The sequence below is a fragment of the Canis lupus genome, chromosome 27 (genome assembly GCF_048164855.1).
Source record: "Canis lupus baileyi chromosome 27, mCanLup2.hap1, whole genome shotgun sequence".
Lineage (NCBI taxonomy): Eukaryota > Metazoa > Chordata > Mammalia > Carnivora > Canidae > Canis > Canis lupus.
This window is the reverse complement of record NC_132864.1, coordinates 33205082-33216617: the sequence shown is the minus strand read 5'-3', so window position 1 is coordinate 33216617 and position 11536 is coordinate 33205082. Positions and strand designations below refer to the sequence as shown.

The window sequence follows — 11536 nt, the reverse complement described above, 5'->3', positions numbered from 1 at the left end:
CTATCTCCTTCTGTGAAATATCTGGTAATGTCTCTAAGTTACTTTTTAGTGAGGTTTTTTTCTAGTGCTTTGTTTGAGAAGTTCATTGCATAGCGTCTTTCTTCCCTTCCTTCCTTTTTTCTTTCTTCCTTGTTCTTTCTTTTTTTTTCTCTCTCGATTCCCTTTCTTTCTTTCCTTCTTATGTGGATTTGTATTTGTGTATTTATGACTGCTCAACTCTCCAGAAGTTTGGCAATTTATCTGAAATGCATTCTGCTTCTGGTTTATTGATCTTCTCTGTTAGGTGATATTTTTGTTACTATTCAGGGGAAATGGGACACATCTTCTCTTACAGACATTTAACATCACATTTTCCAGTCAGGCAGGTCATACTAGATGTGGTTCCATGCCAGTCATGGCACCAGCTGCTCTCCATCAGTTCCAGTGTTTCTGAAACCCCAAGTGTCTGTGTTCTGCTGCTATAATCTTTGCCTATGAAGTTGGCCAAATACACCAGTGTTTCTAATGGCTTGGTGAAGAAGAAATAACTCTTCTCTGGAGTGACACCAGGGTTGGTAGTAAAAGTCCTTATGACGATCCCATCTGGAGGCTTGGAGAACACACAGCCTGAATCCATACATGTTGCAAACTAGCTTCCAAACAACAAGCCATTTTGTTCAGGCCCAATGGATTGAGGACAGAACTAAGAAGGTTCGATCTCAATTTCCCACAACTACTTGTCACCTATACAGCGATTTCAGCATAACCTGGCACTGAGTTGTCCTCTGCAGCGCCTGGGGTGATTACCAATCTAGGGCCATCTAAATTCAGTGTTAAAGGTTAAACGTCCCAAGAGTATCCCATAAGTCCACAGGTCATTACACTTCTGCATAGGTTTCCCTCATTACCTTGTGTGTTACTGGGTTCTTCTTTGTTGCTGTTGTTGTGTGAGTCCCCCTGTATCTGATTGTCATTTTTTGCTAACAAGCATTGACTCACATTTTTCTTTTGAGAATCATCATAAGCATTAGATAATAAAGAGGCTAGTTAAAATGTATTTCCTTTGGGGAGCCCGGGTGGCTCAGTTGGTTAATCATCCCACTCTTGGTTTTGGCTCTGGTCGTGATCTCAGGGACCTGAAATCTAGCCCTGTTCAGCTCAGCTGAACTGTTCTCAACTACCTGTTCAGCTTGGAATCTGCTAAAACTTCGCTCTCCTCTCCCTCTGCCCTTCCCCACACATTCTCTCTCTTCTGCACTAATAATAAATTCTTTAAAAATAATTTCTTATATATTTAACATATGTGTTTATTTTTTTATGTGTTTATTCATTTATTCATGAGAGAAACAAAGAGAGGGATGCAGAGACATAGAAAGAGACAGAAGAAGGCTCCATACAGCCTAATGTGGGACTTGATATTGAGACTCCAGGATCTCACCTGGAGGCGGTGGCAGACCCTTACCTGCTGAGCCACCCAGCCATCCCTTAATATATGTGTTTAATGCTTATATACTTTTTGAAATATAATTTCAAATATATAATATGTATATATATATTGATTACAAATTAGATGCAAGTATGAATATATTTTTTCTCTAAGTGAAAATCAGTTACCACGGATGACAGTATAGCATGTTACAAGTTAGCCCCCTGAAGAAAATCTTGAATCTATGAGGCAACAGGAAGACTGAGGTGATGACAATCCTGTGCAAAGAATGGGAGCCAAGTAATACAAATGACCCCCCTCTGCATCTTTTCCCTCATCACTGAAAGGAACTCCTGTTGATGAGGGAGGAGGTAAAGGAAAGAATCAGGACAGGGCAGAGAAGCCCCAGCACTCTGCTCCCTGAGGACTCACTGTTGACATTCCTATCCTCCCCTCCTCAAGGGTTTTTCACCTTAGACCCAGGTAGCAATACTGGTGATTTTTTTTAACGTGCAAATTTGCCCAGTTATAGGATATCTCCTCCTGCCTGAACATCATCTCTGAACAGGACTCCATGGGGATTGAGGATGAAATATGACAGGAGAATGTGAGTCAGAACTGAGAACTCATGAGACTCCAGGGACATCTGTGAAGCACAATCACACATCACTGAGGACACTGCCTGCCCCCCTTGCAAGAATTTATTTATTTTCTTAGATGTCTGGCCCAGAAGTCTGTTCTCCCAGACTCATGCAACAGCGCCCCCTGCTGCGCTAACATACTTAGCCCACTATCCTTTTTACACCACCCAAAACTCCTGGGATGGTGTCCAGACTATGCAACTGACATTTTATGCAATTGACATTTTAAGTCACTGCCCAGAACGGGAGAATCAGGAGGTGCCCCTTGTCGCCTTTGGCCCTGAGACTTTTTTCTCAAATCACTAATGGCCTCCAGATATTAAATACCTGATGTATTGCATGGTGCTCATATTACCAGATATTTCAAAATTATCTGACATTGAGTGCTTCTTCCAGGTGCCTGAGGTCCTTACAATTCTATCATCATCCTGAAACAAGTAAGGGTCATGAGGTCCTCAGGGTACCAAGGTGGTTCACACCTTGAAATAATTCTATGTGAATTCTTCTTTCCTTTGAACGTTGCTGTTGTTTTGTTGTTGCCTATATATTTTCCTGTCTGGGATAGTTCTCAGTGATAAGGCTTTTCAGCCTACATTTGCTATGACAATATAATGCCATCAAGGAAATGTGTCTTCCACTCCTACTGACTTGTGTGAGTTCAAATTTTCCCTTGAATGTTAGTCAGAAATTCTAATTTGTTTGTTTGTCTGATATACTTAGTATTTTTAAGGCTCATTCTATTACTTACTCAGAATGATGATTCCTATCAAGAGAACACTACTAAAGATGGACTTTTCCTCAATTCTGAGGAGTTCTTCAACCTCCCCTGTACTCAAATCCTCGTGGTCCTGCACTCCACACACATTGGACCCTAAACTAGATGTTTTGTTCAGAATTCCATGGAATTCACTGGGGTTGTGTTTCTAAGATCTGAGTCCAATGAATAGCTATTATCAACATCTTGTCTCACAGTGAACAAGAGGGGATGAACAGTAGACATTAAGGAGTTAAACTGGGGGCAGTGCCCAAATGGCAGGATGGCACCGAGTGTGGAGCTGTATTTGGATGGTGATGGTTGTAGCTTCACTATATTTAAGTCATCCAATCCATTCCCACTGTGTCCTCAAACTTATTTAAAACTGTTGATTTTCTGGCAATCTTTATAGTTTTCAGTTCACACGTCTTATTTTTCCTACTAGTTATATTCCCTCCTAAATGTTTTATTCTTTTTGAGGCTATCCTAAATAGACTAGTTTATTAATGTGTTTTTTTGGGCTTCTTAATTTTTGATATAGACAAAACTACCTGATTGTTATTGGGCATTACCACTTGAACTCCAGTAGAAGATACTAGACAGATTCCATTGAGGGTTGATGATAGAATTTGCTCCCTATTTTGGAACAGTAGGAACAAGAAATGAAACAGGAAAGAATATGCGTAGGAAGCTTTGCACCCATGACCTTAAAATAAGCAATCTCACATGATTGACGGTATGCACAGGAGAAAGTAGATGACAAAATAGAATGGGTGCTGCCTTCACCTCTTACGGGGAAAATAGAAAACCCTAAAGCAGTTCTTCTTTTCCAGTTTGACATACACCTGATTTATGTTTTCTAGAACCTATGTAATCATTTGTGAAACATGTATTTCACCAGGACCAAGAGTTCTCTAATGCAGATGAAGGAGAAATAGGTCGGGTGAGGAAGGAGCTTCACTCTTTGTTCCTCACCTAGTGATTTTGGCAGGACGGAGAGGAGAGAAATGCTTCTAGCACTTTGGTTCCTCAGGATGTAGCCCCTCGGAGAGGACACCAACCTCGCTACAAGCAGCCTTTCTCTGCTGGTTCCCCAGCTCCTACTTCCTCCTCCAGGCTCTAACATCTGGAGGACCTTGATTCCCCTTCTCTGAGAACAATGATATCTAGGGAATACCCCTCAAGATTTGACACACACCTAGGACTGTTGGATTATTTGAAGGTGGAGGGGAAGAAAGCATATTTCACTCCAGTGAAGCATCTTTTTTTCTATTTATGCTGGAATCCTGCAGTTAGTAACTGAGAAGTTTCTGGTTATAAATTATTTTCCAGATAATTATACCTTATTTTATTGATTCATATGTTCCTGTGCTGAAACTTTTTCCATTACAAATCAAGAAGTTACAGAACGTATTCACTATTGTGTTTCTAGAGCAAGAGCCATATATTCATAAAGTACATAATTTTCAAAAATGTGGTGGTATCTGAACTGTATATAAATATCTAAAAAACATAGGTATCAAAACAAACACATAGGTATCAGTGGGATATGATATTTGAATAAAAAAAGGCCAGATTGTGAAAATAAGGGTAATTCATGTTGAGGAGGATGGGGACCATCTAAGTGAGTCCTTATGGAAGGAGGTTGTCAAAGACCAGCAGTCCTCCCCTGAGATGTGTGGGTCTGCCCCACCTCTGAACTCTCCAAGTGAGGAAGGATTTGAATGAGAATTCTGGGGAATGTATATGGACCTTCAACAAAACTAAGGTTCCCTTACAAAGATGCATCTTTCCTATATGAGGTAGTGGCCTACTCCCATACATCGACTCCACATGTTTGCCCATCTCTGCTTCTGGTCTTAGACAAAGGCAAGCATAAGAAGGAGATGTTGGAGACAGAATTATGAAATTCTGTCATAGAAAAACGTGGTGCAGGGGAAGGATTTCTCTGGGCCTGTTAAGGAGTGAGAGAGGCGCTCTTCATGGAATTCCAGATGAAGGGGAGATTTCCACCCTGTCTTCTGAAAATGGAGGAGATAGGTGTTTGAGGAACCAAGTCAATAACAGAGGGACAGGAGCTCAAAAGTTTGAAGATGCCCAGGAGAGGAGAGGAGGTTAAGCAAAAAGTGCAGGGTGAGGGAGGACCATTGAAGGCAAAGGGAATGGACCTCCTATGTTTGGAGTATTGCAGGTTCCTGGCCACAGAGCCCCCACCCGTTCACAGGAGAGCTGTCTGAGGAACCTGCAGAATGTGCTGGAGTGAATGGCTAAGGGCATGAGGAAGCTGGATGGATACAGAGAACCTGGGAGAAGATTGATCCTTTCACAGCTCAGGCTACAGTCAGGTCAGAGAAGCCCCTGTGAACTGAACAACCTGTCATCTGCAAATCATCGTAGACTTCCAATTTGAGGGAGCTCCTCCTCACTCCTCTCAGGAGGCTCCCAGTTCTTCTTCCCATCACAAGGGACCTGTCCTCAGTTGCCCTCTCTGATGTTTGGTCACTTGTACAGGGACCTTAATCATGCTGATTTTGTACTCTTGGTGCTCATGTGTGCAGAGTAGAAACAGGTGGGAGTTCTGGAATCCCACATGGTGGGGGGCATGGAGTTTGGTGGGCACCATGTCCTGTAAGTGAAGGCAAGATCTGCTCTCTGAGCTACACTGGGGTAGCAGGTGGTGTTCTCATGCGCATTTTAGGTCACAATTAGGCATTAAACAATGAAGGAAATATGACAGCACAGCATCTTGGGCACCACCATGACACCTGGGTACAGTCTTGCTCCTTCTTTCCTTTTGCTCTTGGGAATGGAGGTTCTCATGACATATGGGGTCTTATTTCCCCATGACTGTTCTGTACATCATTCTGGACTGGTAATGGCTTTGTCACAGGAAGAAGGAAGAGATGATGTAGGTTTCCATGTGGGTTGAGGGAAAACCACCATCCAGTTTCTATAACCAGAGGGTTATACTCACAGCACAGGAGAGTCTCAAATGGGTGGAGCTATTGTTCCGAGTCTCATTGGAGTAGGCTCAGGCCCTTCTCACATGTGAAGAAATTTAGCATCAGTCCTTCTTTCTTTTCAGCTGCCCAGAGCACCCTGGTGTCCCAACAATCGTGACCTGTATTTATCAAAATGGTACTTCACAGTTGGTTTTTTTCAGTGACAGAATAAGATAAACCACTTGAAAACTTTTAAATGAAAATGTATCATACTCAAATATGGAAATAAGTAATGAAATGTGGACAGAAATAAAGAATGAAAAATTTGGGTTAATAATACATAACAGGTACACTTTATTATGAAGAAGAAAATCATCCAAAAATGTTTAAATACACCAATTTCCTTAGAAAAAAATACTCAATATAATTAGAACCTATTCCTCAAAAAGTAATAAGATACAGTCAGCTTTAATATAAAAACTAAAGAAAATGAAGATACAAACATTCAAAATCTTTGGAATACAACAAAAGTAGTCCTAAGAAAGAAATACATCACAATACAAGCATCCCTCGAAAATTTTGGAAAAAAAAAAAAACAGATACACCAGACAACCTCACACCTAAAGGACCTGGAGAAGAAGAGTAAATGAAACCTACACCAAGCAGAAGAAGAGAGCAGAGCTCCATGAAATAGAAACCAGAAGAACTTTAGAACAAATTGACAAAACCAGAAGTTGATTCTTTTAAAGAATAAATAAGATAGATAAACCATTAGCCAACCTTAAAAAAAGAAGAGAGAAAAGACTCAAATTAATAAAATCATGAATGAGGAAGGAGAGATCACCCCAACACAAAGGAAATACAAATGATTTACAAATCTTATTATGAGCAGCTATAGGCCAATAAATTAGGCCATCTAGAAGAAATGGACACATTTCTGGAAAACCACAAAATACCAAAACTGGAACAGGAAGAAATAGAAAACCTGAATAGGCTGATAATCATGGAGGAAATTGAAGCAGTCATCAAAAACCTCCCAAGACACAAAAGTCCAGGGGCAGATGGCATCCCTAGGGAATTCTATCAAATGTTAAAAGAAGAAATAATGCCTTTTCTGCTAAAGCTGTTTTGAAGGATAGAAAGGGACAAGATACTTTCAATCTTGTTTTATGAGACACCATCACCTTAATTCCAAAACCAGGAAAAGTCCCAACCAAAAAAGAGAACTATAGACCAGTATCTCTGATGAACACAAATGCAAGGATTCTCAACAAGATACTAGCCAATTGGATCCAGCAGTACATAGTGGAAAGGGAGGTGGGGAGGTGACTGGGTGATGGGCACTGAATGGGGCACATGGCAGGATGAGCACTGGGTATTATATTATATGTTGGCCAATTGAACTCCAATAAAAAAATTTTAAAAATTAAATTAAAAAAAGAAAAAATGGATCCAGCAGTACATTAAGATTATTCACCATGATTAAGTGGGATTTATCCTCCAGATGCAGTGTTAGTTAAACATTTGTAAAACAATCAATGTGATACATCACATCAACAAGAGAAAAAGAAAACCAAATGATCTTGTCAATACATGCAGAGAAAGCATTTGAAAAGATACAGCCTCCATTCTTGATCAAAACTCTTCAGAGTGTAGGGGTAGAGGAAATATTCCTCGGTGTCTAAAAAACCATCTATGAAAAGCCTACAGCAAATATCATTCTCAATGGGGAAGTTCTGAGAGCATTTCCCCTAAGATCAGGATCATGACAGGGATATCCACTCTCACCACTGTTACTCAACATAGTACTAGAAGTCCAAGCCTCAGCAATCAGACAACAAAAAGAAATAAAAGGCATTCAAATGGGCAAAGAAGGTCATTGGCAAATATCTTCTCCCATTCTGCAGGTTGTCTTTTAGTTTTGTTGACTGTATCCTTTGCTGTGCAAAAGCTTCTTATCTTGATGAAGTGCCAATAGTTCATTTTTGCTTTTGTTTCTCTTGCCTTCATGGATGTATCTTGCAAGAAGTTACTGTGGCCAAGTTCAAAAAGGGTGTTGCCTGTGTTCTCCTCTAGGATTTTGATGGAATCTTGTCTCACATTTAGATCTTTCATCCATTTTGAGTTTATCTTTGTGTATGGTGTAAGAGAATGGTCTAGTTTCATTCTTCTGCATGTGGATGTCCAATTTTCCCAGCAATGAGATACGATCTCACACCAGTGAGAATGGGGAAAATTAACAAGACAGGAAACAACAAAGGTTAGAGAGGAGGTGGAGAAAGGGGAACCCTCTTGCACTGTTGGTGGGAATGTGACCTGGTGCAGCCACTCTGGCAAACTGTGTGGAGGTTCCTCAAAGAGTTAAAAATAGATCTGCCCTATGACCCAGCAATTGCACTGCTGGGGATTTACCCCAAAGATACGAATGCAGTGAAATTCTGGGACACCTGTGCCCCAATGTTTCTAGCAGCAGTAATAGCCAAACTGTGGAAGGAGCTTCGGTGTCCATTGAAAGATGAATGGATAAAGAAGATGTGGTCTACGTATACAATGGAATACTACTCAGCCATTAGAAATGACAAATACCCACCATTTGCTTCGACATGGATGTAACTGGAGGGTATTGTGCTCAGTGAAATAAGTCAATCGGAGAAGGACAAACATTATGGTTTCATTCATACAGGTAATACAAACACTAGTGAAAGGGTTTATAAGGGAATGGAGAGAAAATGAGTAGGAAATATCAGAGAGTGTGACAAATCATGAGAGTCTCCTAACTCTGGGAAATGAACAAGCTGTAGTGGAAGGGGAGTTTGGCGGGGGGATGGGGTGTCTGGGTGATGGGTACTGAAGGGGCACTTGATGGGATGACACTGGCTGTTATACTATAACATGGATAAACGAACTCCAATAAAAAATACAAAACAAACAAAGAAAGAAAAGAAAGAAAACAAAAGAATCTAAGAAACCTTCAGAGATCATAGTTTGATTTGATTATATATATACATTTTCAGGTGTGTGGGTGCCTCAGCGATTGTCTGATTCTTTTTTCTCCATTTGAAAGCAGTCATTTATTAACTGGCCACATTACAAAAATAATCATGGTAGATACCTTAGTTCATCCTTCTAATAAGCCAATTGATCTGTTCTTCCCAGTTCCCAGCATCTCCAAATTCTTCAAAATGAGTGGTCTTTTTCTTCATTCTGTCACATGGAGAGATTATTTGAAGGGCCATAAAAAGTTGTTTGTTTCTTTGAAATGTTTCCCAACAGGATAGATCGTGTGAATCAGATCCTCCATGCAGATGATGCCATATTTACCACGAGATCGAGCAATCAATGTGTTTCCTATCAGAGCATTTCGCTTCTTGTTGATCTTGCCATAACCATACTTGTAGATCAACTAATTCACTGACTTCAGGTTTGGGTACACCCTACTGTATATGTTTCCACAATCCTCAGGATGTTGACTGAAGCCCTGTTGAGCTTAACAAATGTGCCATTGAAGACCTGGCGAGGCAAAGAAGCTGTAACACCTTTGGAAACTTTGGGTTCACATCATCGATACATCCAATCCTGATGACAAATGTTAATTTGGGTTCTGCAGGCACGTAGAAGTTGCCAGCTTTTCTCACCATCCTTGCCATTCGCATCTCAGTTCTGTACATCTGCCCGGAGTCCTCGTGTTAATGCTTAGCCTTTTCATAGATTAGCTTCCTCCTTATCTTTCAAAGCATCTTTTGGGTGACTTTTTTCTCAGACACTTGATCTTCAACTCTTCAAAATTCCTTCCTTTTTCTTAAGTGTTTCTGGCACAGCAGGAACCCTCTTTTTCTTCGGTTCTGCACCCTCGATGGTTCCAGCCAGGAAAGAGCTTCAGTGTCTGATTCTTGATTTTATCTCAGGTCATGACCTCAGTGTCATGGGATCGAGTCTCACCATGTCAGATTCAGCACTCAGGGGGTAGTCTGCTAGAGATTCCCTCACTCCCTCTCCCTTTGTCTCTCCACAACTCGTTCTCTCCCTTTCTCTATCTCTCTAAAAATAAATGTCATATATATGACTTATATATATTTTAAACATTGAAAACAATAGAAATTTTAAACTCTTACAGAAATAAAGACAATAGGGATACATACACATGACACATAAAATACAGAAAAAGAAAGATTGCGGAATATAGTGAACTAAAAAGAAGAAATACTGTTTCAAATGTTCTAAATAAATTATGAACAGTGAGATTGTGTTATCAGACTAATATATCAGACCCTATAACCATTGTGGATTATTATAGATATGGAGTGGGTTTTCATAAAGATAATTGCTCTTAGAACAGTCATACTAATAAATGAACAGAGTAAAATTACATGATCTCACTAGACCTTGAAAGAAATTTTGACTAATGTGAAAGCAAAGTCCTCATAAAAACCACATGAAGAGAAACAGAGAAATTTTACAATGATGAGTCGCTTTCTTGAACAGACATAGAACTCAGTCTCACACCGAGGAAAATAGTTAATGGGGTGGTGGTGGGAAGACATTTCTACCATTTCAGGAATGTGCAAATGTGACCTAAATACCATTAAATTGAACATTTTGGGGAACCGTGAGTGTCTCGGAGGTTTAGTGCCTGCCTTGGGCCCAGGGCATGATCCTGAAATCTCGGGATAGAGTCCCACATTGGGCTCCATGCATGGAACCTGCTTCTCCCTCTGCCTGAGTCTCTGCCTCTATCTCTTTATGTGTCTCTCATGAATAAATCAGTAAAGTCTTAAAAAATAAATAAATAAATAAACTCAACATCTTTCTTCAAGTATCAGACAATGCAAGTGAACAAGAAAAAATTCCTGGTTAGGCTTCAGCATTGATGGGAATGGAAAGGGAGTTATGTCAAAAGATCCAAATCTATTATTCAGATATAGATACTCTGGAATTGGTGCATCAGTGACAGAAGCAATCACCCAATGAGCAAAAAGAACAGGCATTCATATTGAAGATGAGTCAGAGGATTCCATGCATCTGGAAACTTCCAGAAATAGCTAAATGACCAAGGATGAGATCCTGGATTCCTCAGAGGTCAGGTGGGAGATGAGCACCCTGGCCCTGCCATCCCCATTCCACGTATTAAGTAGAAAGAGACCCTGTGTCACAACCTGATGGGGGAGATGACCTTTCTGTGTCCTATGAGGCCTTTTTTTTTCTTTGAGGCATCTTTTCTCAGAAGATGCTACACGAGTATCTTTGGGGACACAAGGGAAGGAGTAGCACTGAGACCCAGGTGGCAGCCCTGTATAGACCTGAACCCATGTTGGCAACAGGAACTGCAGGCACAGGAGCCACACACTGAGCCTGTGCAGCTTTTGGGACCTCCCCCTCCCTGCAGATGACAATGGGTTTCTGGTCTCCATTCTCAAGGACCTGAGATTCTATGTGAGCCTTGAAATGCTGTCACCAGAGGGGCAGTGAAACGTGACCTCATCCTCCAGGCTCAGACCAGCAATAGTTAGAGAGCCAGAGCTGCCAGACATGGAGCCAGAGAATGGGCAGGGTCCACAGAAGGTCCAGCAATCATAATACATGAGGATATAGCTGCCCATTCATGGAGCTGTGGGTAGCAGGACACATATTGGACACTCCTGATGTGTCCTGATTCAGACAGAGCTAGATTCAGGGTCCCTGATTCTGCCCTGACCTGTTATGGACTCTGTCCTCAGGGCAGCTGAATTTGGCACCCAGGAATCAGTGCTCAATGTAAGAAAATCATACAATATCTTGCTCTCAAGGACAGGCTTCA

At 40.9% G+C, this 11536-nt stretch overlaps 1 pseudogene; it reads right to left on the bottom strand.

Moving 5' to 3' along the window:
- Positions 1 to 8855: 8855 nt before the first annotated feature.
- LOC140619011 (large ribosomal subunit protein uL30 pseudogene) overlaps positions 8856 to 11536 on the bottom strand; it is a 42013-nt pseudogene continuing 39332 nt past the window's right edge.